The sequence below is a fragment of the Thermobia domestica genome, chromosome 6, assembly GCF_964235325.1.
Source record: "Thermobia domestica chromosome 6, izTheDome1.hap1.1, whole genome shotgun sequence".
NCBI classification, from domain to species: Eukaryota; Metazoa; Arthropoda; class Insecta; order Zygentoma; family Lepismatidae; genus Thermobia; species Thermobia domestica.
The window spans coordinates 95,562,383-95,587,544 of NC_137459.1; the positions used below are offsets into that span (position 1 = coordinate 95,562,383).

At 35.3% G+C, this 25,162-nt stretch overlaps 1 protein-coding gene across 4 annotated transcripts in view; it reads right to left on the reverse strand.

Moving 5' to 3' along the window:
* Window positions 1-25,162, reverse strand: part of Shal (Potassium voltage-gated channel protein Shal) — a 404,769-nt gene that overhangs the window by 279,289 nt on the left and 100,318 nt on the right. The window lies entirely within an intron of this gene.

The window sequence follows — 25,162 nt, forward strand, 5'->3', positions numbered from 1 at the left end:
AGCAATGGGTTGATTCAGAGTCCCAAGAATAGGTTTTATTTGCTTCGTTAAACCTCTATCCAACTCATTCTATGTATTAGGCTAGGAACTGCAAGATTCCTGCTGCGGGATCCAATCCTTCTCAGGGAATGGGTGTGATGTTACATCATTCATTTCTCTTCATTCCTTTTAGCCCAAGCCGACAACTCTTATGGAAAAAGTACGATGAAAATCGTTCTCATAACAAACAGATATAGAAAAATACCTGAAATACAGATAAGAGATATGTAAAGACATACAGTGAGATTTGTTTCAGACTATCGAGTAGTTTTTCATGCCTTTCAATAGAGAAAGTCCAAACTAATGCAGATTTCACATTGTTAGAAGAAATGAAAATAATCAGCTACTTTGCTGATGTACTCACGTCTTTTGCGACGTTCCGAGAAAACTAGAACGTAAGTATTAGCAGCAGAATGTGAAATTCTAGGGGATGCAGGAATTCTCCCCTACTTAGTATTTTTTGGGATAAAATTCCTCCACTAATAAGTTACTCGAAAATGAGTAAAGTGGTAGTATCATCAAGAGTTTGTAGATTAATTACAGAAATTCATATGTAATTAGCATGCATTTCATATGTAATTAACGCGCGAACTAATGGTACGTTAAGTCACAAAAAACATTAGAGTTATATGGTAACGGTATCTTTAATTCCACATATTAATTATGAATGTTCAAATATGTGAACTGTCTGTCAAAATATTCCAGTGCATTTTTTCAATCCTTCCCCCCCCCCCCGTAATACTTCGACTGTGGTGATTTTCTCCTCAAGTTAACAGTATTACAGAATCATTCGCTTTCAAAATCGCAAAATGCATTCGTTATGGAAAATGTTTTCGATGAATGATGTACTGAATGCAAAATGCCATAGCTTCCACTTTATTTCTGCACTTTACTGGTCATGTAAGAAAATTAGAGTGTTTTCCCAATTCTAATCTGTAGTGATAGATAAATAAAATTCTACACCCGTTGTGCAATATATATACTTGTATGTTTCTACTTCATGCTAATAGATATTAAGAAATGAAATTTCTAGTTTTACGTTGCGGATTATGCCCTGTATTCCAAAGAAAATGGATGAATAGCGAAAGAAAATTAGTATGAAAGAATTGGAGAGAATGTGAGAGAAACAAGAGTGGAACAAGAATGTGAGAGGAAACGAAAGAACCTCGAGAAACCCAAAACTGATACGATGTTATCCATCGACTCACATAGCCTGGAATCGACCCAGGAGACCCTCGCATCAAAAATTAGCGCTTTACCGCTCTTTTTTTTAAAAAAAAGTCCTGGCTCTCAATTTCTCTTTCGTACACTGTTCTGGACTACTGGACTCTACAGGGACAGGAACAAAGGAACTTCGAGGGTGTTAAAAATCCGACCATGCTAAAAAGAAGGGTTCGAACCTCCAATGATTCCGCACTACACCACACACCGACTGCCACTCAGCCACCGTAACCACCAGTAGATATTGGGGTTCACTTTGAGAGTGACAGAAGATAAAGCAGGTAAGTGAAGTAAAAGTTTACGATTGTTGGTCGACATTAAACAGGACAATTCTTAGGTCAAAACAAAGATTTAACAGAGGATTGTAATGCCTACAAGTAGCAATCACTGATGCAGATTACTTTCAACTTCTGATATAGTTTAACGTCTCTTAGCAGCACCGAAACTATATTAGACGGGATATAATGGTTAGACTAAAATCTAAACTAATACTAGGTCTTCTATTTGACGCTTAGCACTTTTACTATGAATCGAACCCGATACCATGTATATCGAAAGCACGAATATTTGTAACTTTGGCATGCACGGGACATTTTATGAATGTGGTGTGGGTACAAATCTTCACGGTCGAAACACCGAAGCTAAAACCTCGTGGATCATAATCTCACCCGGCAAAAATCTCGCTTTCCCAAAATCTTGCCTGAGTAGGATCTTGCTTATGACAAAACCTCGCTGTCCTAAATCTCGCGCTACAAAATCTCCCAATCGCAACTTCTGTAGAAAGTTCAAAATCACAATATGTACTATAAATATATATAGCCATATATTTAAAAAAATAGCATATACAGTAAACACTCCATTGAAGGGTTCCTCTCAATGACGGAAACCTCAATAACATAGATGCAATTTTCATCCCGGCTAAATATATGTATTATTACGGAACAGATTCCTCTATTTCACGGACACTTTTAGATAAAACACGGACAGTATTCCACCTCCCTCCCAAGATTTTAGTAACCTGCTCATAACGCCAGGAACCATTTAAATTGAAACATATTTAACACAGAAACAATTTCTGCAATTCGAAAATAAATCTGAGTAAGGTAGACAGAAACTTCATTTCAAATGGCTCAGTGTTGTTTCCGTGATGATTAGGACAACGTCACTTTGAATGTAGAGTTAATATATATATATATATATCACCAAAAACGTAGATGTAAAATATAGAGCCAAGTTTTCGTATATGTGTCACTTTGTTGCGCCAGAAAAAGAAGAGAGATCTGAAACGATGACAAGCTCTATTAAAATTCGGAAATCGGAATATGAAATTTACAACTTTACTGCAAGAAGGGGGCAATATTGTATAAAACTTGTTTTCAGCACTAAAGTTGTACATTTAATTTTTAGACTTTCGGATTTTCATAACGAAACTTCACATCCTTTCAGAATGCTTACAAAAATGAAATGAAATAAAATCTCTCACTTTAACGTTCCATGATTATGACCGGTAACCTAAGGGGAATGAATGACTAAGGCAAGTGAATGATGATAAAAAAAATATCATGGGAAAAAAGGAATACCTGAGAAATCATAAGAACGCGATGTTATCCACCACAAGCTTGCTTGATTGGACATCGAACCAGGGACCCTATGCACAAGAGGTAAGCGCTCTACCACTGAGACATAGTGTCCCTCAGAATATTTAAATAGAAGCTTTCAATTCTGTCAAAGATAGTATGAAGAATGGTTTGAACTACAGTGAATTTAAAACTGAATTTGTATATGTCAAGTAATACTTTCGGCAAAGTGGATGCTTTCAAATATCTAGGATCAACAGATCAAAACCATGTAGGATAATTTTGGGTAGTACGGGCAGTAAAAGAAAAATATTAAAATTTCTTAGATATATTAAAATATATTTTGACAACAAATATTGCAGCAACGTGTACTTATATCTTGTATTTACTCTCATAAAGTTTGCTTTCAAAAATATTTGCATTATTCTCCAGAAAATTAAAAATACTAACCTTACTGCAATTGTCCATGTTTAACAAAAGGTATGTGTAATATGGGCAGGCATCATGGAAAAAATTAGCAGGTGCCTCTTATTGGTGCTTAAATTATCCATGAGAAACTATGAGCAAAACATAATAATGGATGAAATGGTAGTAAATACTGAACAAATTTAAGCCGTACAATAACACTATAAAACACATAAAAGCTTTTAAAAGAAAATACGCAATGTGCATTGTAATATTCTTAGCCACTTGAAAACTACAATGTTAGACCCCGGAACCAAATGTGATTTTAAATGTATTTGATAAAATAAAATATAGTTTTTGCTCATAAGTTTCACGTCATTTCCAACGTAAGCGTCATTTAATATTGCATTAGGGTTAGAAAGACATAGCACGGAACCCGTTGACTCCATTTGTCATATTTGCCAATTTTCACCATGCTTGTGATAAAATGTGGCAAAACCCAAGTTTAGTTACAGGTCGACCATTGTGATCACGGATTTAAATACTTTGCACAAATTTGTAATGTGTGATCTTTCAGTGGACTTAAGAGAGATTTGTCAATTGGTTGTAGCCAATTATTTGAAGTCAGACATGCGTAATTTGAAGTGAAATATATTTTTTGCGCTTACAATATTTTTCAAAACATTCTCTTTCAAGATGAAAAAGGTATGTATAATATGAAAATGTTCAATTGTTTATCTAATAATTGTTCAGTGCATGTTTATTGTAACTGCCCATTTTGAACAAAATTAATATGCCCATATTATACGTAATGGCAATGTTTAGTAATTTGCAACACTGCAGTTAGAATGTAATCGGGCAGCTTCATACTTGGGTGTGTACGTGTAGTGATAATGCAATGTGTGTATATTACCATAAATGAGCAGACTTTTGTATTCAAAAAGATTATATTGCATTAATTCCTTGTATCTAGATACTGAAATTTACAAACAACAAAATGTGCAAATCAAATAACGACAATTACTCACCTTTGTTTTTCAAAATAACACACACAAGAAAAAGAACCAGCACAACCATCGTGCACACTTGTACCCAGCTTTCAACTGGTGTACACAATGTTGTCAACTAACAAATTTAGTTTTAGATTACTTCTGGTATGAGTAATACTCTGAAAACCCTAGTTCTGCCCATATTACCCAAAACTACCCTACACGGTGAAATTAAATATCGACTGAATGCAGAGGATTCGTATAATTATTCAGTTCAAAAAACTTTTGTATCCGCGAATGTTCTCGAAGAATTTGAAGCTTAGAATATATAAAATGATAATTATTCCTGTTGTACTGTACAGTTGCGAAATATGGTCGCTTACTTTAAGGAAAGAACGCAGACTAAGAGTATTTGAAAATAAAATCCTAAGGCGAATATTCGTACACAAGAGGAACGGGAATGGGAAATGATGGAAACTTCATAACGAGGAACTATATAATTTATACATTTTACCAAACATTGTTAAGGTCATCAAATCTAGAAGGCTCAGGTGGGCAGGTCATGTAGCAAGAATGGAAGAAAGTAGAAATGCTTACAAAATTTTAACTGGAAACTGAATCGGGAAATCTCGATGTTTTTGGAAAGGGAGGTTTTGGCTATGTAAGATTTTGTCATGGGAGATTTTGAGGAGTGAGACCTAGATCTCACGAGGTTTTGGGCAGCGAGATTTTGGCCACTTGAGAATTTGGAATTTGGACGCCGTAATTTTGAGTGGCGATGTTTTTGTCGAGAGATCTTGTCCATATACCTATGAATGTAGCTGGAATAGACTTTTAGTTTGTTTTTTTTTTTTTTTTTTTTCATGAAAGAGACTTTCATCACTGGATTGGACTCAATGTTTCTTATATTTCCTGCAAGGTGGAAAACCACAGAATTTTCACTACATGAGATTTGAATTTTGAAGCACAAGTAAATTTTTAGTTGATCGGATTTTGAAGTACACAATATACGTAAATAGACAAGTGAAAAATTTGGCGATCCGCATTTTAGTTATTACCTTAGCCAAATTGTAATCTCCCTTTCAAACCCCTTGTATATTAGGATGAAAGCTTCCTCGTTAGATAGTACTAATTTGCACTCACTAGAAGAAGCGAGAATCCCACGTACTCACACCTACACGCAGAGAAAAGTCGAGCGCATTTAGAAGGAAAATCTGTAGATTGCGGATACAAGCAGCTTTCTTGGAGCTGCTCTAGCCACGGCAAGACAACTGCAATATTAGAAAATGTGGGTTGTGGTGCAGAGTTTCTGGACTGTGTAGTGTCCGTACACACCGAAATAATGTTTATTAAACTACATAACTAGAGGCCGGATGTTAGGCAAAATGCATATTCTTTAATGTTAAAGATATGATCAAAACTTATGTTCTAAAGTTTATATGTGGGGTTTACAGTTTCAATTTAAGCCAATTTTATTTGCCTATTTCGCCCATTTCTGCCTAAATAATTGCTTCAGTGCCTAATGTTGCCTATTCTATACATTTTCTTCAAAATAAAACTTTATTGACGGGAAAATATATAATTCAGTAGAACTATTTCAAGAAAGGATTCTTCCGAGAAATATAAGTATTGTTTGTAGATAAGATGTCGTAGAACTTTGGACTATATGTACTGATAATGTGCTGTAGAGAATGTATTTACCAAATATACATAGAATACCTATCAAGCTTCGTTTTTATATATACAGTAAAAGAAGATATTAACAAATAGGTACGTCTCTTGTTCTCTGAACATTATCTATGACTTTAATTATTTTTAAATTGTATTGAGTAGTTATTTTTACTATTTCGAGTTATATTTTAATGCCTATTTTCCTGCCTGTTTTCAGGCATTTAATGCCTATTTGCCTGCCTATTTTCCAAATATTTACTGCCTAAACATCCGGTCTCTATACATAACCCTGATTTTCTCTATTCTGCACGTACCAACGGAGGATATATGATTTCCGTCAATTTGGGCTGTGCAGTTTGACCCAGGCTAAGCAACAAACCTGTACGTAATGTGGTACAAATAATCTTGTGTGCGATACAGAATCCTACTAAATTTCGTCTCTCCGGATTTTCTAGAATAAATATCAGCTTTTCCCCCTCCCAGTGCACTTTAATTTTTAAAATCTTCCATTTTTATTCCCTGATAAGTTTTAGATCATTGGGTTTCAATGTGATCTATTGCCTACGGATAAATTACCCCATTCATTTTTCTTTAGCCGCATTTCATGGTGAACATAATAGACATTTATGTTTTTTTTTCATATCTTTCAAATAAGTAAGCGTATCGGGTGTAGGATTCACCACTGGGTAGTTCTCATATTCCCCTCCACTCACGAGTGAAGGTAAATACCTTAGACAAGTGGTTCCCAAGTGGTTTGTCGCGACATACTGTCGTGTCATGCAATCTCCTAGGGTGTGTCGTGAAATTTTAGTATTTAAAAATCATGAACCATTTAATAATTAGATAAAATGTATTTTAATACACTATTAATTCAACGTTTCCAGCGGTAGTAATAAGGCCCACAAGTAAAGGGTCCAAATGGATGAATCGAGTTGCGGGATGAGACGTAGTGAGGATGATAGAGGATGTGAAAATGTGTATGTGCAAAGTTATAGCGGCTGAGCATCGTAAGAAACGGAAGGGTTATGCTATGTTGTAGGAATACATCAAATAAACTGTTAAATTGTAAAAATAGTTGAAGATAGACACTGCAAACGGTGGTACTTACACATATTTGGGTCAATCCATGCAAAGTGATCGAGCAAAGTTGCCGCTCGACCTTTTCAAAAAATATAATTTTCTCATGAATGTTTATTCTATATCAGGGTACTTCAAACTACAATTAATTATTTTTTTACAACATCCCATGGCGACGCAACGGCTCCCGCTATTTTGCGTTTTTTTTTTTCGATTTTAGACGTTTACGTTGTTTTGAATATCTCAGCATGTATTTGTCCTAACAAATTGAAAATTGCTGGACGTCTCCAACTCGTGCAGAGCTAAAAATTTGATCCCTTGAACATTTTATCCTAAAACCACTTCAAGGGGGTGAAATCAGGGTTTACAGTAGCAACATTTTCGACATTGAAAACCTGTTTGGGAAGAGGAAACAACTGACGTAGAGGTTTGAATTTATGTGTGCATGTAGTCCGTGGACATAAGTTAATACACAAAAATTTACAGACCTATAGCTGCTCCCAAAGGCCTGAAAAAATCGTAAATTTGGGGAATTATGCCAATTTAGCATTTTTCACTGTCCAATATCTCCAATGGGCCTGGATTTAAAAATCTGAAATTTTGAGAATAGTTAGTCCTTTAGTATACCATAACACACAACAAAGCTTGTTTTGTGTTTTTGAGCAGAAGGTGGTCAAAGTATTAAGTAATGACGTCATATTCTAGGTTGTGTTTTGTTCATAAAATCTACTGGACATTTGTTGTGAAGTAAAATAAAGTAGGACGAATGGTTAGTCCGGTCAAGGCTCTCAAGCTCGTTTCTTTCCTCTAGTTGTGACAGTCTTATCACACCCACAGCAGCACTGTTGAAGAATGCCGCTATCAGCAGAAGGCGAGGAAAGTCAAAATGCACCCTTAACAAAAAAAAAAAAAAAAAAAAAAAAAACGTAAGTACTCCTTGCGCTTGCTGCTTGGTATACCCAATGAGAGACAATCATGATTATTCTTGTTTTTACTGTCAACTTATGCAGGAGAAGACTGTTGTCCTTTCGTTTGATTCACATTCTCAAGTCAGTGGACACTTACTCGCTGCAAATACTGACTGCGGAATGTAAACGACAGTACTTAATACTTTGACGCCTTCTGCTCAAAAACACAAAACAAGCTACTAAAGGAGTAACTATTCCCAAAATTTCAGATTTTTATCGAGGCCCAGTGGAGATATTGGACAGTGAAATATGCTACATTGGCATAATTACCCAACTTTATGATTTTTTCAGGCCTTTGGGAGCAACTACAGGTCTGTGAGTTTTTGTGTATTAACTTATGACTCCAGAGTATGTGCACACACAAATTCAGACCTCTACGTCAGTTGTCTCCTCTTCCCAAACATGTCTTCAATATCCAGAAAAGATTTTATGAACAAAACACCTCCTAGAGTATGACGTCATCCTTAATACGTTGACCCTCTTCTGCTCTGTTGTGTGTTATGGTATAATAAAAGGACTAACTATTCCCAAAGTTTCACATTTTTTAATCCAGGTCCATTGGAGATATTGGACAGTGAAAAATGCTAAATTGGCGTAATTCCCAAATTTAAGATTTTTTTCAGACCTTTGGGAGAAGCTACACGTCTGTAAATTTTTTTGTATTAACTTATGTTCCCGGACTACATGCACACACAAATTCAGACCCTTACGTCAGTTTCCTCTTCCCGAACATGCTTTTAATGTTCAAAAATGTTGCTACTGCAAATCCTGATTTCCTTCAAGTGGTTTTAGGAAAAACTCTTAAGAGATCAAATTTTTAGCTTTGCACGAGTTGGAAACGTCCAGCAATTTTCAATTTGTTAGGACAAATACATGCTGAGATATTCAAAACAACATAAACGCCTAAAATCGAAAAAAAAACGCAAAATGGCGGCAGCCGTTGCGTCGCCATGGGATGTTGTAAAAAATAATTAATTGTGGTTTCGATGTACCCTGATATAGGATAAACATTCATGAAAAAATCACTTAGAATGGATTCTCATTTGCGAAAAAAAAAGAATGGGTAGAGTAGATCACGAATCTCCGCCGCCATCTTGAAACCGCCATTTTGAAATCTGTAATATTTTTTTGAAATGGAAAGGTAGTTATGTAATATATCAATTAGAGCCAGCATGTTCTCAAAAAAGTCAATAATGAATTTTAGTGATATTTATGTGTACTTATTTGGAAGATTTAGGATCATCTTTATAGCTATTTACGAAAATCTAGGAGACTGATACGCGTATGATGAAAGTTTGGATTATCACAAAAAAAAAAAAAAAAAACGTAAGTTAAGCATATTTAAAAGCCAAGAAAACTAACAGGGAAATTCTTTTCGTCGCGGGGAATCATATATGAGGAGCTGATGCTTTATTAGGAACAACTATCTTCTACAGCTTCAATGTATGATTCTAATTGAGAGACATCTTCTTGCTCTTCTAAATCATTAATGGTATTATCAACATCATCATCATCTTCATCCGGTTGCAAGTCACCAATGTTTGTATCTAATTTACTACACTTTCGTTTCCTTCCAACAACTTTTTATTTCTTTCAAACACACTGTATTCTTCCGACGATGGATCATCATTGCAAGTTCCGAACTCACGAGCCAACATTGTTACAATAGCCGAAGGTTTTATATTTCAAGCGAACCGATCAAACATAATGCGACACGATAGACACTCGAGAAAGCCACCTCACCTAATTTTTCTGCTATTTTGCTATTTGATACCTAATTTCTGCTACAACTTCATTGCTGTATTCAACTGCAGAAGTCCAATTTTCATCCAGATATCACATGCTATGCTTGGGCCAAGTTGCTATTGCTTACGAAGGTGGACGGAGAAAGTTGAATGAAAAATATAGCAAGTGGTGAAAAAATAGTGGTTTACGTACCGTACGTAATAATTGCATTCCAATCTATCAGATCTTATTGTGTTATGGTCATTATTAGTATGTCATTTAACAAAAGGTAGCTATATAAACTCCACATTATTTTCGACCAAAACCGCAAACAACAAACAAGCGAAAGCCGTTATTCCAGACCGGAACAGTTCTTTTCGGCATTATATGAAGCAAATTGGAAGTAATGTCATAAATAATAATGTAATAATATACAACTTGGATATCAAATTTCATTGTTAGTTTTCTTGGCTTGTAGATACGTTTAACATGCATGTGTTTTCATGATAATCCAAACTTTCAACATAGGAGTATCAGTCTCCTAGATTTTCGTAAATAACTATAAACATGATCCTAAATCTTCTAAATAAGTACAGATAACGACCACTAAAGTTCATTATTGACTTTTCGAGAATATGCTGGCCCTATTTGATATATCACGTGACTACCTTTCCATTTCAAAAAAAAAATATTACAAATTTCAAAATGGCGGATTTCAAGATAGCGGCGGAGAATCATGATCTATTCAGTCCATTCTTTTCTTTACCAATAAGTGAAAAGTATCACCGTTTGCAGTGTTGTAATATCCGTTATTCATTTACTGTTAAAAGACTATCTAGATCATTATATAGAGCGTAGTTGTTGTCCACGCGCGAGGAGAGCGTTCACATTACTGATTTTAAAATATTTGCATTGTGAAACATTTGCACTGTAAAAGGGAATTGTTGATATTCTGAAGAGATTTTATGCTGTTTCGTGTTGGCAACACTGACTGGAGATCAAAGACAGTTTTTTCTTCTTTTTTTTTTCTTTCCGATGTCGAAATAAGATCTCGAACTTGTCAATTGTTTATCGTCAAAACAAATACATGTATGTCATAACCGAATGCTCCTTTATGCCTGCTATCTACTGAGACAAAACTTTTTTTCTTTTCTGTCAGTAAGGTAGTGTCACCTAAGGAGATATACTAGAATTAACTTTTACCTTGCATCCACTAAAACATTTCAGGATTAATAGGATCCTTAACAAGTGATATATTTTGATGACATCTCCACGGATGTCACTGGTATTTTACAACGGAGTATTTTGTGACATCTACCTGGATGTCACTGGAACGCAAGTGGTTAATAAACACTGTATGTACCACCCAACATAGCCAATCAACTGCGTCATCATTTGCCTTCTTATGTCTCAAGTTAATTCTTAATCAAGGTTTGATAAGCTCATTATTAAAGGGAACATTCTTACATTTGCTAACTTTACAGCGGAAGGAAATACAGTTTCAGTTGAAAACGCTTCTGAAAATTTGCCGTCTTGAGAAAAGAAATCCCATAATGAAAATACGACAACTTATTGGTTATGTTCCATTTTGAATGACAAGTACCAAAATGAATGAAGGAGGTGAATGTGGTAGAAGTGACTATCTTTACCTTGTGATTTCTACCTCAAACATTCCTGTTTGCTTATACCGTGTTGTGCAAACCAACAGAGCTCATCTCAAAGACATCCCATGCAATTCAATGCAGTGGCACATACCAAACAATCTTCGCCTTTCAGCTGCAAGTACATTTCTAAAATTAAACTACTACATATTGTTCTACAGTTTGATTCCAACCCTTCCCACCAAATATATAACTCAATTTCACCAGAAGTGACACTTAAAACTATGTTTCCCCGAGGCCGCTCATGTATTATTAATGCAAGTGTGGTCTATTTTGCATTGCTATTGTACAACGTTACAAAAGAGGTGTATTGCTTTTACAAAAAATGAATGTTTCGTACGCAATTTGTGTATGCAAATACGCAATAAACGTTATGGTTTATGCTCTTCAAAAATATATCAGACAAACGATTAAAATAAGATATGAATGTGTGTACTTCTTCATTGAGTTAAATGTCACGCTTTTGTTTTCTCATTTTCAGTGGACATTTGTACTTCTCGTACTTCTTGCATTTAAAAATCCAATCTAAGAAACTGGATTATCAGAAAAGAAAACAACAAAATTCAAAACAGTTTATGAGAAGAAAACCTATCCAAAGTTGACATGGTAAATTAAAAAAAAAAAAAGGAAAGAAAATATGAAAGTTACAATGAACGATTTTTACGTCAAGACGAAGAGATTACCAGGAAACCGTAGTGCGTAAAATTTTACATTGAACAACAACTAACCAGCAAATGAAAGATTATTATGATAATTTGATGGCAACGACGATGTTGGCACGTTTCATCAGATTAAATTTCAGTGAATTTTGCTTCATCTTATGATGATTAATGTTTCATTGGCTCGATTCCAAAATTTGTCCTATAAGTGTGAACGTACGCATTTTTTTGTATTCTTTCTGTCTCCAAGCTGTCCTATGTTCTAAATAGATAGTCTATTTGATTTTCTGTGCTAAATAGAAAATCGATAGTACTATGTGTATTACAACACACATTACAGGGAGCAAAATTGGTGAGGATCCACTTGTTCATGAGAGATGTGAGGCACTGAAATGCCATTTGGTGACGAACAATGATCAGGTTGTGTTGTGGGAGGTCTCCAAGGAAATACCGAGAACAGCTGCACGCACTTGTAACACTGAACTTAATGACGTGTGTTGTAACCGCATAGCTTTTGTTTATTTGCACACTTCATTCCATGCTTCTCTCCAGATGGCAAGAGTAGCAAATATAAATCGAAATAGCCATTGCCTAGAACAGATTAATGTTAGCAAGAGCTGTACAACAATATGAAGGTGCTCCTTCTTTAGCTTTAGTTTGTAGAAGAAGGAACTTCACAAAGTTCACTTAATCATGAGTGTACATGTTATTTATTTTACTTTTATAAAGTCAGAGATCGTACAGACACAACGCATAACTGAACGAATACACTTACGAAAGGTCATTCTTTATATAAGTATGACCAACCACCTAGAACGCGTGACTGTAACAAGAATACCTATGTTTTTGTCCAGCTAAAAATAACAGCTGTGAATGTTATGCCATGATATGTGAACAGATTAATTTATATAAAATTGTCTTAAGGTTTTACAGATTTTTTTTATCAATCATTCCAAATAAATAAATGCATTTTGACTTTTAACGTTTTATGTTTATTTAATTACTATTATTCCAAAGATCACTACAGTAGCTTTTCCGCTAACATCATCAGGGGAGCACGTGATATGAAAATTATTGTCGAATGCCGGAACGAATGCCGCTTGGGCACATAAAACGTGCAATGAGGGTGGCCTAGATTAAACGGCCGATTCCCTACATCTATATTTTAGCTCATTTTGGTTTCAGAATAAATTAGTCAAAGGGCACAAACTTAATTAACTGGCAGTCACGTTTTACATGAATAAGTTAAAATGTGTTTATAGACGGGATAAACAAAGTAGTACGAAAATATACCTGTGGGTTGGGAAGTCGCTAGTTTCAGTGCAGTTCAGCCAAGAGTAGTAGCATATACGCGCCATGAAAGAAATTGTCAATTTATTAGTAAAGGAAGTGGACGATTCATATGTACTTATTCAACCAACCACAGTAAAAATTGACAATTCAGGTCCTAGTTAACATGTTCACTACCAACATCCTATTAAGCTACCTGCTGCCTCAACCAAGCTATCTGTAAAGAGGAACCATGCTATAAACTGAGATCGACACCACTACAATTAAATCCAAATATCTCGGTAGATATTGAAGATAAATTTATATTGTAAAAGATCGCGTGTCTTTATGAATATCCGTAGTACATTCGAATGTGTGGTTGCCACATGCCCCTCGATACAGAGGATAGAACGTACTAAACTTACGCAATTCGTTTTGAAATAAAAGTTTAATCAGATTTCCGAACTCCCGTTTATCACGTGATAGTTCAAATACGACAGAAGCAGTATCTCTCTAAAAAGAAAAAAAATGGATCGAAAAATTAATCAATTTTAGCATTACAGTCTAAAATTGAAAGATAAGTTCCTAAACACTACAGCCGTGCCATGTCCTTAAACTATTTTCTAGTACATGACACTAAATTGATAAATGAAACGTGCTGTTCAAGAGAGCGAACGTATTAATACATATTGTCTTACCCCAACAAAATTGAAAAATGAAGGAAGATTTTTCTACATTTGCGTATTAGGGTCTACCATCGTTAACAATAATACGACACACACATTGACTTTATATATTTCAGTTGTTGTTAGTTTAAGAGGTTGCTTTCTTGAACATAACTCTTGAGCACCGTATTGATTAGTACCAAGTGCTTTCATGTGTTGTTGCTCTCTTTGAGTTACCAGAGAATATTCGAAAGTTCTCACTGAATTAGGGTTACCAAATCAAGGGCGCACTCACGCAAAGGGTCCACCGGTCCGGACCCCAGCCGAAAGAATCGTAACTCAACATATGAAGAGCTCAATTCCAAAAGAGCCTAAGTCAAAAAAGTAAGTTTTTCAGGAGACGATATTTGGTGCGCGTTCCCATCATTCTATTTCTGTAAAAGAAAAGTAATCTACCTAAAAGAAAATTGTAATTGCCTACGTTTCGTAAGATAACGGTGAAACTATCATCTATAGGAAGAGTTTTATAAGTGTTTGTAGTCATGAGTCAGAAAATAACTTCAGAGAATACAGTTGACTAAGGCCATTTTGGAAAACAAAGCACTTTTGTTTTGCCCACAACTAACTTGATTTACGTAGTTTTGGCATGAAACCCTGTTCAATATACGAAGATGTTAAAATGGGGCTTAATAGAAAAAAATCTCCAAATTGACAAAAATTGACTTAGGAGTTTTTTTGAATCTTCCCCTTCATATATTTGTACTCTTTCTTAATAAAACTATATTTGCTTGACAAAGAAGTGACTAATGTAGCATAAATGATTGATTTTACATTTCATATGTATTGTTCCTTATTTAATCAATCTGATCTAATATAATATAAACAAAATCTAATATAAATAAAATAGAGATTTTGTTTGTCTGTCTGTGCGTCTGTGTGTCTGTCTATGTGCGGCGTGGGAACCAGACAAGTGGACCGAGAATTACCAAATTTGGGTCAAGAGTACCTTGGTCCAGGTCCTAGACCCAGACGAAGCGTTTTTTTTTAATTTCGAATCAGGGGGTCTCAGGTGGGGGGGGGGCGTTTAGCGGGATATGTCGAAGTAGTAGAAAATGACCAACATTAGTGCCGAATTCATAGTTTCCGCGGTCGCTAAGATCAATGGTGACACTTCCATTAGCGATGACTTTCAAGTTCAGCTACCATTGTGTGCGGGCCGGGGTTCACTTGTCGGGGGAGGGTTTACCGAGACATGTAAAAATAATCCAAAATGACCGATATTAGTGTAAAATCCATAGTTTTTGTGGTCGCTGAGATGAATGGTGATACTCCCACATGCGTTGACTTCCAAATACAGCCGCCAAGCAAAGAGTTGGTACTTCAGCTAGTTCTATATATTTTAATGCAAATATAGATAGTAGTACTTAACAATTATTTATAGTATATTTGGGTATAGAATAATAACGGTTCTATGCTACATAGACGTCGGTAGTGTCTTGTAGTATTCGACCCCCTCGAAACCTTGGACTTTTCCCACCAAAAATTTCACCGTTTTCACCTGCACCAAATTATTCACTTTTACCAGGTACCACCTGTTTATAGAAGCTCTTTTCGTTCTCTGCTTAATAATCGCCAAAATGGTAAAAGTAGCCAGTTTTCTTACCTGAAAGAAAGCTCGTATTTCTTCAACTTCAACAAACAAAAGAATAAACTAATTCTTACGTTCTTTTGCTTCTTTGTAGGGTTTGTTTTCAGTTCTTTACGTTTCTATTTCTCCTCCACTTTTCAGGCATTATCGAGTGTATCGTAATAAATATAGGTCAGTTCTTTGTTAAACTTACCACTTAACCTGCAACCGAAAAAGATTTCTAAATACCTTAAACTCGAAATTCAAAATGAATTAACTTTCCTTTTAGCTAAACAAATTGAAGATTTTTTCCTAAAATCAAACTTGCTTTAATGTTTTTTTGTAGTAATGTATACAACTCAAGACAAAAAGAGATCAGTTGAGCAAAGTATTTAGATATGTCACACTATGTCATGATGAAGCAAATCGTTCATCTGATGTGAAAAATCAATAAACATTCTTATATAACAAATCATATATATATATATAAACATACATATATATATATATATATATATATATATATATATAACAAATCACCGTGAATCTGGATTAGAAAAGAAAATCTCGTATCATAAAACACACAAGACTTTCTTCAAATAAGTGTCATTGTTAGGAACGGTTAGTGTACTGCTATGTGAGGTGAATACACGAATGTTAAAACCCGAATTCCACCTTTGGCAAGGACTCCAAAATATTTGCATTGTGCTGCACACAATTAAAATCTCGTACTTAATTGACGTTATATATAAAATTCAAGAAATATCACAGCAGAAATAATATGCCAAGTTTTCTCACAAAGTACGTAGAGATCGAATCATTAACCATCTGTATTGCGTACATTCATGAAGCTATATAATAGACGACGCGGTGAAAGCCCTGTCAAGAATAATACTGGTTTCTACGAATGTAGAGTAATTGAATCAGAAGGCTTCAAAAGTAAGTTAGAGTAATGTAAAGCCTAGCATGCTGTCCAGACAGAGATAATCTTTTAGAGGATATATTGCTAATCAATGTAAAGTATGTTTCGTTTTACATTACACAATCACATTGATCAAATATGGATCCTTTCCGTGCTTGTAAACATGATCCAGACTGGTTTAGCTATGCGTATGGCGTCTTCCTGTTCTGCAAAATGGTGAAGCATGACAACTTATACTCAGCCTTAACTCATATTTTGGTGTGCCTGTGGGATACAAGAGAAAAAATAGAACAACAGGTTGTAGATCTACTCTCGAAGCCTCGTACAGAGGAGAGAACAGAAAAATGGAGTTTGTGCATATTGAATCTGGTGTGAATTAACCACTTGCATAACTGTTACTTGTTCATCACAAGAGAGGTAAAATTACTAATCTGTTCGAATATGATCCTCTCTGAGGCCTATTACACACTGAAGAGCTCTACACGACAGAATCATTATATGAATTCCAGTAGTGAATCGGATATCGATATCAACCAGGAACGGAATACACAGATCTAGAGCACACATTTCACTTTCCAACGCAAAATGAGCTTAACTGATCTAATCAGGGATCTAGGATTAACAAGATCCAATCCAGAGGTCTTAAGATCGAGAATAAAGAACTGAAACTTGATAGACAAGCTGTTTTCAAATCGCACATGGATGCATGCTCAGAGGAACAGGCTGAAATAAATAATTAAGACCTACAACTGCTTGAACAGTGATACCAGGAACAATATAATGAGCAGATGGTTAGCGACTACATCTGGGGAGTGATCCGAGTTTTTGATGTAACATGCAAGAAAAAAGTAGGAAAAATATGCATTTTAAAACACGTGTTATGTGCTTTTATGATCTGTGTGATAGTGTACTTTCACACCATTTTCACATTTATTTATCTTGATAAGTTTCAACATTACTATGCAGAATTGTAAGCCCACTTATATTGAGGGAAATCTAGGCATTTTCCTCAAATTAAGAAAATCAACGTCATATCATTAAAAACAATTTATCGCATAAGAAATTGTCTGTTTCTGGTCTTTTTCAGCATACTCGATCTCAAACAGCAAAAAAATTTACTTAAACAAAAACGTTGTTACATCAGAATTCAGCAGTAATTTTGATGAGACAATGTTCTCCTCCACTTCTTTACTCAAAGGTGAGACATTCTTTCCATATCTGAAGATAGAAAAATACGACGTATGAAGCTTTATTTTAATAAATTGTGCAGGAACGAGTGGATTAACGATCCGAAGGATTTTTGAACAATTGTATTTAGTAATTTGAAAGTACAAATAACATTGTTAATGTCTTCAAAATTTCCTCCCAAAACATCTCTTTCAGATTTAAAATGCACAATGCTGTAATATTTCTCCAATGTGAATAAAAAGATAATCTATTAAGTGAATGTCCAGACATTGTAGTATGTTTCAAAGATGTTCTGACGACAGAACTTTCCGGATTAACGTCGACGTATAATTTATCTTAGTTTGTTAAAAATTCAGGTCTTGCTTCAAGTGTTCTGACATCAGCAATGTGTTTTCTTAATTTGTTCTCGATTTTATTTGTTAGTGTATTCGCCGCCAAATGATCATTTTGTAAATTAAAACTTACAGAAAACTATCTACGTTGTGCTATGTCCCAAGGTAGATTGAATAATTCCAGCCTTCTTACTATAGAACGTGAACAAGCTCGAGCTAGTTGACAGCAATGAAGTTCTAGGAATGCACGACGTGCCACTCACTTCACTAGACTGCAGTGTATTTTTTTCCACAATTATAATATACGGCAGACTCTTGTTAATTAGAGCTTGGACAATTTGAAATATTTGGTAATTAGAATAAAAGTCTATTCCCATTGAAAACAGTGGTAAAAGGATCGTGGGTAAATCGAACTTTTGAACCTCCTGTTTGGATAATTCGAAGTACAGGTAATACGCAGTCTCGGACTGGGGGTTATAGGGCCCCGGCAGAAGCCTCACTTGGAGGGCCCTATCTTCCTTTCCCATGTAGCATGTAGGAACCTCACAAAATATATTAAGTTTCATCTTACTTTTTATTCTGCTTATTGTGATGACACACTATTTCCATTGGGGTTTGATAAAATGCAAATTGAAACATTATCAATATAACCTGAAATTAGAGTTAAAACCCACAGATCGAGTATTATGAACAGATATAACACAAAGATGAAGCGGTTGCTTCACGAATGCTGTTTCAGTGGACGCACAAAAGCCTTCATTAATATGTTGAAACTGTTTTTGATTTTATCTTATGTTTCATAATGTATATGTATACCAAATTTTATTCATAGTCTATAAGTCTCTAGGAAACCAAAAGCTGTTATAAACATATTGCATAGAGTTTATTATAAGTATATAAGACATATTACTGAATCATATTATGGCACTACTAGTAGATTCAAAATTAAAGAAAACACAAGAAACTAACCACTTTCTAAGTTAATAGTGCAACAACCTCGCCAGTTCTACGGAAGATTCACAGAGCTCTTCTAACACCTTTTCAACATCAATAATACTAGAGACATCACATTCCATGCTTATTAACATAAACGTTCCCAATATATCATGAGACAGGAGAGAGCTCAATTTTATTTAAATTAATTTCAATTTTGAGAATACTCGTTTGCATCACACTTGTGTACATGATAATGTTAAAGCATATTTATAGGCAACATAGAGTGCATTTAATGAACTCGTCTGTTGTATAAAGCCAAAAAGAACAACTGATGCACAGGACAAGCGGTGCTGCAAGCTATATCAGTTTCACACTTTCTAGCCCTTCCTTTTCTTCGGAGTCTTCATCATTAGAATATCCTTCGATGCATTCCTGTTTGGTACTTTGTCCACTTTTTTTTTTTTTTTTTTTTTTTTTTTTTTTTAAGGTTACGCCACAGAGATAAAGCTTCCTACATGTTTGCGGAGCGTAGTACAAGTTATTTCGATAGTTGAGTCTTACCGAACTTTAACTTTGGAAGTGTTGCAAATGCGTTCTCTGGAAGCCGTTCTTTTATTTCGTTGAAACATTTAGAATCTAGCAACCAGAAATCCTTGAATAATTCAGAAGAAGGTTCAAACCTTCCTTCCACATTGTTTACTGCTATGAGGGGGCTTTTCTTCACAAAGCTGTCAGCTTCAATTACGTGTGGTAATGGGACCCCAAGGTGGGGACCTGTTCTGTTTTTTGTGTTGCCTCAGCAAGGCTTTAAAACTTATCAAAAGACTAACAGATGGCTCCAGGAGGATTTTTATAAAAGTCAGTGTCATTTCAGCATTCCTAGAATCCCTAATACACATTTAAACAATATGATGATAGAGTCCCATTCTTCATATTGTTGAAATAAATTCTTATTAGGTCCCAAACAGGACTATAATACTGTTAGTTTCATTTCAATAATGGACCCGCAAGACAATTCAATGCTGGGATATACCAAACTCTGGGAACGGAACAAATTACAATGAGTAACTATGCTTCAACACAGCAGACAGCTTTAACTTACTTTCCATGTTATTAAATATTTATTTAGAGAGAGACAAAGAGAGGGGCCGACAGGGATTCCTGCCCTCCTGTCCTGGCCAGTCTGAGCCTGGTAATACAATACAAGAACTTTTAGTGTTGGACTGATTGCAAATAGAAGAATGCAATTAGACCTACAATTGGTTTTCAGTTATCCACAGGTAGTCTTAGCGAAGAATGATAAACAGAATCTATCTGATGACGAAAAAGATGATTAAAAAATAGATCGGCGATGAAGTAAAAAACAGCATATGTCAACCCCATCTGAAACTTCTGAAATGATTCCAAATTTTGAGTGTGACGATCTATTCTTAAGATGATCTCTTCAAGTTAACAAAACATTACCTATAACGTATTACACGCAATAAATGAAATTGAAGGTTTTGTTGGTAGTGTAAAGACAAACAATTCAAACCAAACGAAGATCACGAACTTCTTTAAATGAGAACAGAGAGTTAAGGTAATTACTCATGTATGTGGGTTAATTCAGTGTATCTGCGGGGGCTCAGTGCAGGAGTGTTACCCCTGGCGTGTGGGGGCCCTGGTTCGTTTCCAGCTCGAGCCACGTAGGTTTATGGTAGACAAACGTCATGTGTGGGGGTTTATTGAGGTTCTACCGTTTCACTCCATTTTCTTCATTCCACTATTTCATTCATTTTCATAACCACTGCCTTTTTTAGCTAATAGATATTATCGTGGGACGTAAAACTGAAAAAAATATTTTTTTTTCAGTATATGTGATACTGTACTCTTCCATGGTACGTAGGTACGAGTAAATATTATTTGTGGTATTATTGTTTCACGCAAATAGCATGCTCACTTAAAAATAAAGCGTACTGTATATTACTTTTATCATGTAGACACAGTAGTTTTGTTCGCTTACATATTCAGCATTTCTTTTTTTTTTATGATTTCAACTTTTCTATTATCCCTTTGGACTTCGAATTGAAAAGACTCCGCTGTATTTTTTTTAAATTTATAATTAAGATACAATATACTAATAATCGTGATTTCTTGTGAAGCATAATAGTGTACTGGTAAATATTATTTTGTTGACAGATACTTTTAACCGTATTAATGCTACAGTTTCGTAAAGGGGCCTTAATATACAAAGTTTTACGGAGTGCCTCCATTTGTTTCTTGATACCACTGCTCTTAACGTATAAATGCTATTTTGTAATTAATAATAATACTAAATTACAAAATTTGCCCTTGGGGTGACATTAGTCCAGTTTTTATACTTTATTATTTTTCTTGACCTTTCAAAAATGTTTTTTTTTTTTAAACTTAATTTTATCTTTGTTGTAAAAAGTTCAATATTTTTGATCAATGTAGCTGTTTTTCATGACGATAGATACAACACATTGGCTGAAAAATGTATAACTAATGTCACATTGAGTAGAGATATTTTAGAACAGGTTTGTTTTTCATATTTAAAAAAATACAGGAATATGCGGATCAGCTTTGTCTCAACAGAAATATTTCTTCAATTCACAAAAGGCAGCATGAATTTAGTTAATAAATTTTCATTTCTTTTTTGCTTGTTTTGAAGTTCTTAACATGTTCCTGAGTATTTACTTGACGTTAAATGAACACTCCACTGCTAAACCCATGTGATTCATCCATGTAATTGTGGAGTCCCACTCTGTTTCATTTCGGTGATGCAAATGTTTAATTTTACACTTTGGAATTAAAAGCATAGTAAATGAACGAGCAAACAGATGACCTCAACAATTTAAACTACACGGATAGTTGGTTAACAAATTTGACACTTGTCGGGGATTGAAAAAAACATCACTGTAGTTTGGCATGAGTAGGCAGAAAGTGCTACAGAAAAGGAAACTATCCTTAGCTTTAAATTTTGAAATGATTTTGTCTTTTTATTTGATGTTAGTGATAGAAATTAATAATAATAGTGTGATGCTAGAAAACGCACCATAAATTGAAGGGATTATGAAGACGTTAAGTACGGGAGCGTTCAAGTTAAAATAATGATGAGATGATGTGAATGTTAACAGTGCGACGACATAAGTTTGTAATTAAATATATAAATATAGGAGAGTTTTGTAGTGTATGGGGTTGCAGCGTAGTATCATATATACAGCAGTGTAGTAGTACAGTGGTGCAATATACAAGATATGTTAGAAAAGTAATTAAATCGGCAACACTGCACGTACCGCCAACACTGTTGACTCACCCTCATATGAAACTTCAAACTTTGCCGCTGACTCTGTACAAGTTTAACTTCCTTCAGTTGCTTCAGTTGCTACACGATTGTTGAGAGAGTTTGAAGTGAAGTTATGTTTTTGAGGTTTGTTACTAAAATCGACAGGCATAAATGTGAGCAACGTTGTACCATCAAATTTTGCTGTGACTTATAAAGAAAGCTTACAGAGGACATTCCTTATCCAGGGCACAAGTCTCCATCAATATTTCTTTAAGTATTCTTGTAGTTTCTCAGCCCCCTACTCGCCGGATTTCAGTCCGTGCAACTTCTGTTTTTTCCCCTTGCACAAAAATCACTTGAAAGGGCGTCGCTTCAGTAATTTACATAATATCCAGAAGAACATAACCGACGAGATGAAATATATTCCAGGATAAGTATTCCAGCACTGCTATGAAGAATGCAAACAACGCCTATATCGCTGTATAGTTGACCAGGGAGCTATTTTTAAGGGAATGACCTTGATTTGTAGACATAATAAAATTGGTCATTAGCAGAAAATCAGTCATTACTTTTCTAACACATTTCGTATATTTATGAGGAGTCCAGGAAGTGTAGAAATAAAAGAGAACAACTTGAAATGATTTTGTATATTTATAGGCTAAGGTTTGTGGTAGAAATAAACCTTAGGCAAATGTATGATCTTACCAAGAAGTTCTACGATTTAGTCAAAAGCAAGGATACACGAAGAATATACGTCACTATTAGCCACAATAGATCTTTGCGCTCAGATCCAGACCGAATGGTAAGATCCCCTAACTCACCTAAGGGAGGGAAAGTGGAGACATGTAAAAAGGATCGAAAATGACTGATATTAGTATCGAATCCATAGTTTTCGAGATTCATGAGCTGATTGGAGATGGTTCCGATTCCCTTGAAGTCCAATTTCAGCCCTTTAGCTAGGGTAAGTACCCCTGACACACCTAGGTGTGTAGAAGGGGTGACACAAACATGATCGAATACGACCCATATGAGTATCGAATCCGTAGTTCGGGGTCCCTGAGATTAACAGTGACACTTCTTATGCCGTTAAAATCCAAATTCAGCCCCCTTAGAACCTCTAAGGCAGCGTTTCCCAACCGGTGTGCCGCGGCACACTGGTGTGCCGTGAATGGGCCACTGGTGTGCCGCGAGAAATCGAAACAAAATTATTAATTTTATAGCAATCAAATTGTAAAACGTATTGAAAATTGTATATTTGTATTTCACATTACTATGAACCTCTACTATGAAACTACAATTTTAAGTTTCACACCGTGTTACTGTTCTGTACATTTCTAATGTTGAAAAAAGTATTTGTTATCATTGTTATGACCATTATTGCTTCTTTATTGTTGCAGACTATTTCGTAAGTTGAAAATTAAAAATATCAATCAATCTTTTCGACAAATTACCTATATTTGTGTTTTAAAAGTAAAAGAGATTTGTTTGTTCTTTCGTTATTTAGTGATCTTCCTTCTTATTAAAAGGTTAGATACAGTTTTTAAAAAGAAAGCGTATTTTTAAAAACCTGAGTCCAATATTTCATTGCAATTGTTTTCTATTTTTAAATTAGAATGAAAAATAAGCATAATGATTTACTAATGGGAAAAAACAGTGATCGAGCTTTCTTCTTTGTGAGAAGAAGATCAATAATCACAGAAAAAAATACCACTGTGTTTTATATTTACAAATAATAATATCTATAAGTGTGCCGCGAGAATCTAAGTAACACCCGTAGTGTGCCGCAAGTTGAAAAAGATTGGGAAACGCTGCTCTAAGGGATGGACGGTGACATTTAAAAATAATTGAAAATGACCGATATTAGTATCGAATACATAGGTTTCAGGATTCCTAAGTTGATTGGTGCCAGTTCTCGCACTCTTTAATTCCATGGTCAGCTCCCTGTTGGGGTAATATCCCCTAGCACTCCTAGGGAAGGGAGAGGGTAAGGTATATATAAAATGATCGAAAACGACCGATATTAGTGTCGAATCTATAGTTTTCAGGCTCACTCACACGGGAGGGTCCCACAAGTTGTCGCTAAAATCTAATTGCGACATAGAACATCTGATAAAGCATCATGAGAAATGAAAATAAGCAAAATTTAAGGTGCTATGGACCAGAAGAGTAGGAGCTAGAGGGCTTCAAAATTTGAATATCCAAAAAATTATATCATAGAATTATGTACGTTCGAAGTAAATATCTTGAAAACCGTTAAAGTAATCAAAATAAAAGTTGAACAATATAATGCGAACAAAATGCCCTATCGAAAACTATTTGGTCTAGGAATTAATTCGTGCGGGTGGACAAGAGATGGCGCAACGAACGGAGCGTCCCACAGTTCCGTGTATCCACACATGTGTTGCAAACCCCTGTCATCGCGTATCGTTCGTAGTATAGGGCAGTGGATTAAAGCGTCAACAACACCAGTTTGTAGTTAAGTGAACATGGCGCAATTTGTGCCTGATAAAGTGTTTTTGCGGGGTGTCCTGCTGCATTACTTTAACATGCAGAAAAGTGCGACTGAAAGTCATCGTATTTTGGTGGAAGTGTATAGTGACCATGCTCTAGCTGAGTGAACGTGTCAGAAGTGGTTTGCACGGTTTAGAAGTGGTGATTTCGGCTTGGCAGACCAAGAGCGAGCTGGACAGCCCAAAAATTTCAAGACGAAGAATTGACAGCATTGCTCGAGCAGAAATTCGTGTCAAACGCAGGAACAACTTGCAGCAGCATTAGGCGTTGATCAAGCAACAGTCTCCAAACGCTTGAAAGCCATGGGAATGATTCAAAAGATGTCACATTGGGTTCCACATGAATTGAAAGACAGAGACGTTGAAAGACGAAAAACCATTTGCGAATTGCTGCTTCAACGACAGAGCAGAAAGGGGTTTCTGCATCGAATTATT